Genomic DNA, 6,000 nt, shown 5'->3' on the forward strand with positions numbered 1-6,000 from the left:
CCTTTATACTCCCGATGATTACAATATGTTTTACATGTATTTCATTTTCTAATGTACCTTCCCATATAAAAATGAACAAGTATAAAACAAGAAAACTACAAAGTTAGTACTTACCAATCTTCCAGTCTCTCCTAGAATTAAAATATCTTCTTCGCAAACTTAAAACTTGCTCTTCATACGATCTTCTTCGTAAGTGTAAACATCATGCAAATCAATCGGTATTTATATAAGTCTAATAACTTTGAGAACAAACCAGAATTTTTCAGACTATTCTTTCCTTTATTCCAACAATAATAACCTTGAGAAAAATCTGGAAATTCCCAGCCTCTTCTTTCACCCATTCCAACGGCCAACATCCGATGCCGCGTTACATGTCATGCATATAAATGAAACAACAATATATTACCTTGTTAGACGTGTGTGATCTGCACATTTTATTTTCTAAAGGTCTTTTTATATTCTGCTTGTCACATTAGCATTTCTTAAACATTCTAACAGCGGAAAACATTTATTATACGTGACGTGTCATTATCAAGATCATTAATATGCGGAGGAAGGTATATCAATTATTCAAACTGTAGACCACCCGTGCAACAATATCAAAATTATCGCCAAACTGCCTCATTAATATGGGCAAAAAGATGGTAACAGTCAACTTTCCAGGAATAAAGTTAGTAAAGCCCCCCCCGAAACAAATTCGTAAATAATACGCCACTGTGTATTAGTTATGGTTATACCATTATGGGTGAAAATATTTCTGGTCATTTTAGTTTTGGCTTTTGTTGTCCCGCTAACCGAGTGATATTTGGTTTCATTCAAAGATGTAGAAGAGTGTCCTCAATTGCATTTTCAATACACTTCAGTTTAAATTAAAAATAAACTAATAAATCTTTTCAAAGAAAATTATCCTCAATGACTTAATTTTAATTAGGATTAAATGAAAGCACTGCCTTTCCAGTACTATGTAGGGTCTATTAGTTGATAAATCTGCCTATGAGGGAAAAAGAACAGAACTGTTTATAGCAATCCGCTTTGCTGATAATAGCGATAGTAATGTTCATATTTACAATGACAGGATGCTACAATAGCGATAATAATGACTGGATGCTACAAGTATAGCAACCATGATACTTTCATTTCTAACTGAAACTGACACAGTGGCGGCTCTAGAATTCTACATCAGAGAAGTTACATCGTCAATGCCAATGAAACTTGCTTTCTACCCCTACTCTTACTCACTAAATCATCCCCGGTTTTGGAGCCTCCAGAAATATTTTACTTTGAAGACATTCTTTAAATTCTAATATTAGGTACAAATATCAGAGGAAAACTTTCACACAATAATCACAAAGGTGAGGTAGGTATTTGAGAGCAAAGCGCACGCTGATTAAAAGGAAAAGAATTTCGTTTGCAAACTTTTGGTGAAAATTGATATATCATAATTGACGGTTTACACGTCCTCAGAGAATAAGAAACACATTGGAAAGGAACCATTTATTACATTTTAACGTGCTATACACAGTGGCAAAGCTTACGAGGAGACAGGGTAGACAGCGTCTATCTTTAGAATTTTATATGCATTAAGTTTAGGTATTTTTAGTATAATAATTTCTTTTCCGTTTTATTATTTTTTTCAGTTGAAGCTAGATCCTTTTCTAGAACATGCTTCCATAAGGTAAGACAGATCCCCCAGCCTCTAGTGAAACCTTGAACATTATCCCTGTGTTGGGTCCATATTTTTTGTATCAACCTATAGAAGCGTATTAGTACCAACTGCGCACAAAATGAAGGACCAAACACTCGCCGTGAAGAATTCTATTCTTATCGATTTTCCGTCTGTTATAAGGTTAACAATTTAGTTTATTTTAATGTAAATTTGTAAATACCAGAAACACCGCTACTTTCTTGTTGTTATTATTGTTTATCTCAAATCATCTTTCGAGCTCTCTCTATAAAATATAGCAGGGAGCAGGGAGAGCTCTTTTTAAAATTTCAGTAGCAAATCATTTAGAGATACTACCGGTATTCTCGGAAGTCACTGTTTGGACTTTAATAGTTTATGATAAATCAATTTTCACCAAACTTTTGCAAACGAAATTCTTTTCCTTTTAATCAGCGCCCGCGGCAGACAAGTTACTTCTTTGAATTAGGATTGCTTTTACAACAAAGCAATTTAGACTAGTATTGGAAAATAAACTTTCTGTTTAAGTTTTATGTCGCTATACCTTTGCAGAAAGATGTCACTTACGCAAGGCTAATCAGAAAATACAATTTGAACTTTACAACCCTATCCATTTACCTACAAGCATATTAACCCTATAGGGTAAATTGAAGGGAAACGGGATTCACTAATACATTAAATATATAGCAGATGAAGAGGGCAGTGGCGGATCTAGGTATTTTGTGGTCCTTGGCAATTTATGGCTGGAAGCCCCTCGAAGCTATACATTAATGAAATGTATCCAAATGTTGATGTTCTTTTTCCACGCCTAGATAATTTTTGCCTTGTTTGCCTAATCAGAAATCCGACACTGATGGAGAGAATAATGAGAATACTTTTATTCATGATGTATGTTGTGCTGTCCTGCAGATGGTTTACTTAGGCCTATAGAACTGTAATCAGGTTTATTAGGATTTTATGAACTTTGTACCCCATGCCGTAAACGTCTCCAACACCCAGTGGCCCACTTCCCGGTAAATGTCAATCGTCGATATAGCTACTCATGGTTCTCCCGTTAGTGTCCCACTGGCGGCAGGGTTTTGTTGAGTCGAAAGAGATATCTAGAGTCGGGGTGTTGAAGTTACCACCGCCAAGCGGCGAAGACTTCATTTTGGTCCACGCTCCTTCTATTCGTCGCAGAGAATCGCAAAAGAACCAACACGAATTATCATCAGTCATGTGCATGTGGATATTATTATATATTATTTTTTTCCTGATGAATTGTTCCTAAAGTGAGCTCCAGGGGTCAAGAGTAACCCTTGCCTCAACATCATGTTGTGAAAAATCTTGAGATGAGTGCGTATAATTGTATGAATTTAGATAGTAACTGTCATCGATCATTTGAAAATGAATACGGGAAAACCATGAAATAAAGTAAATAGACGTGCGTCATTTTGTTATAAAATTACATATGGCGAAAGCATTTTATCTTATCACAAACAGTTATTGTCGAATATAAACGGTTAAAGGAGCATTCTGATTAGCCAAATTAAAAAGATTTCAACGATTTATTCCTTTGTGGGCCTAGTAATCCTAAGGTTGATGGTTTGCACCCACCTCGGGGTACTTTTTTAACCCTTTTTTTGTGTTTTAGACATCTTAATGTAAACAAATTACGCATATAGACGATTTAACATATTTTGGGGGAGTAATTTTGTGCTTCATTGGCGTTTCGTCACGTCTCTATTGCTGGTGGTATAATTTTCAAAACGGAAGTGGGGCCACCGCGGATCGTCGCTGCGGGGCCGCCAATTTTTGGTGAGATGTCACTAGTTGCCCATCAGTGGTCCACCGACGCTTACGGCATGGGATAACTTTATTAAATGCTGCATTTGACCCTGGGGACAGAAATTGCACTATGTGGCAACGTCGGTAACAAAGAACCATAGATTAGATCTATCAATTTATCAAATAGTTATATCGATGCTTTAAAGATGGCTGCTAAAGTCGATATTGATTGACACTAGCATCACTTATTAGTGTAGGAATCGATTCAACTGCTTATTGTATTCGTAGAATAATGCTAATAGCTCCAAGTCAATCTGCGACGATGTCACATTGTGAAATTTTGATTCCCTATAGCGGTTGAAAGAGGGCATACCATCATATACCTTTTTTGTTTTATTTTGGCCTCTGCGGACCGTGGCCGACATTTTTAGAACATTTGATCTCTCTCTCTCTCTCTCTCTCTCTCTCTCTCTATATATATATATATATATATATATATATATATATATATATATATATACCCAATGTGTATGTGTATGTAGTACTATGTGTCTACCCAATTTTTCACTGCACGCTTCGCCACTGGTTGTACAGGTTACTACATCCTCAATGGACGACATCTTTGAATGAATCAGTCGTCAGCCACAATAACAGCCTCTACATGCTGTTGAAACCGCCTACAGGCAGTAATAAGATGGGTCTTGGAAATGTTCACCGTTATATCCACAACAGCTGCCCTGAAAATGTCGGCCAGTCATTCGTGAGTGCAATGGACTGCATGGAACGGAGCGTAGTCCTGTTGAAAAACATACGATCTCCCACGCGCTACAGTACTAATCCAAGGTTTTAGAACTGTGTTCTCAGGCATCATTTGCAACAAAGTATAATGTGAAAGATGAAACTTTTCGTCTGACGCTGAATCCATATCAATACACTCTCTTGCTATCTCTTACAATTATTACAACTATTACTACATAGTAATCAATATTGAAACCAAAAATTACACTATTTTCATCATTCCCCTTTTAAGTAGATGAATAGGTAAACTTAAATTTATTCTTCGGATACTGAATCCATGTAAAAATCGTTCGTCACTCTCTACTAAGCTTTTCCTTCTATAGAGATCAATATTAAAATCAGAGGTAATGGCAAACCTTTAGAACATCCGATTTTAGTTGCTGAATGTGAGTGGAGATAGTATATTTTCTTAAGACACTGAGCTCACTCCGGAAAAACTTTTTTTATCGTTATCTACTATAGTTTTTTTTCCTTTTTTAATGGTAATCAAAGTTAAAACCAGAAACAACTGATGTCTACCACTTCCAGTTTGAATAGATTATTAGCGAAGAATATAGATCCACTTCTTGGGACGATAAATTTATTCCAAGAGATCGCTTATCGTGATATATCTCTTATCATTTTACTATTTGGGCATCACTATTGAAACCAAAAGTACTAGTAAATTTCTGTCACTTTCATTTTAATAAAACATTATAAGTGGGGATGGTATATTTTCTTCAGACACTAAATCTATTTCAAGGAAAAAGAAAGCTCGTTACTATCAATTGCCGTTTTTGTTGTATGGCAAGAAACGTTGAAACCGGAAGTAGGAGAAATGGATTTTACTACTTATTGGTTTTGTTAAACTAACACGGGTAGAGATGGTGTCTTTTCTTGAGACACTCAACTGATACAAGAAAAAAGCTTATTACCGTTATTTGTTACCGTTTTCGTTTTATGGTATTCAGTATTGCTGCCATAAATAGTTTATTTTTCCACTTCTAATATGAAGACAAGGTTCAGAGAGAAAAAATGATACCTATTTCTGGGACACTGAATCAAATTCAAACAACGATTTTCGATATCCCTTATTACTTTTGCTCTATGGAGATTAATTAATATTGGAACGGTAAATAGTAGTGAGTTTCTTCCACTTCCGGTTTTAGTAGAACGTTACAAGTGGGCGTGGCATCTTTTCTTCAAACGGTAAATCAGTTAGAAAGAACCGCTGGTCGCTATCTACATGTATTATCACTTTCGTTTTATGACGATCAACTTTGAAACTGGAAACAGTTGATCGGTTGGTTTGAACAGAGAGTAAACAGATGAGATGTAGCCATAATTAGGACCTGAATCGATTATAGTTTCTCGATATCTTTTACCGCTTTTGGTCTGATACCTGTTGACCGACTGACAGACGGGCATAGCCGTTCTATAAGATTTCCGAAACTTATACACAGCATAGTTTGAATATTTTAAAAAACTGTGATGTTTACGCCTTTTCTATATATGCAACGATCCATTATAGATTAAATTGTGTTTCACTATTGATAATGCAGAGGAGAATATCAATTATTCAATGTTATAAGAGGATTGGTTCGATTCTTGTATGTCCTTGTTCGGGATAAGCCATATATAAGAGGGTATGAGGGTTCGTTTCCTGTGGGCTACCGTTTGTATAAACAGATTTAAGGGTATCGGGTTTGACCCCTGAACGTTCTTGTACGGATTCATGAAAGTGAACAGACTCTTGAGCTAAGAAATACCAACCT

Source organism: Thermobia domestica, chromosome 5, assembly GCF_964235325.1.
Source record: "Thermobia domestica chromosome 5, izTheDome1.hap1.1, whole genome shotgun sequence".
Lineage (NCBI taxonomy): Eukaryota > Metazoa > Arthropoda > Insecta > Zygentoma > Lepismatidae > Thermobia > Thermobia domestica.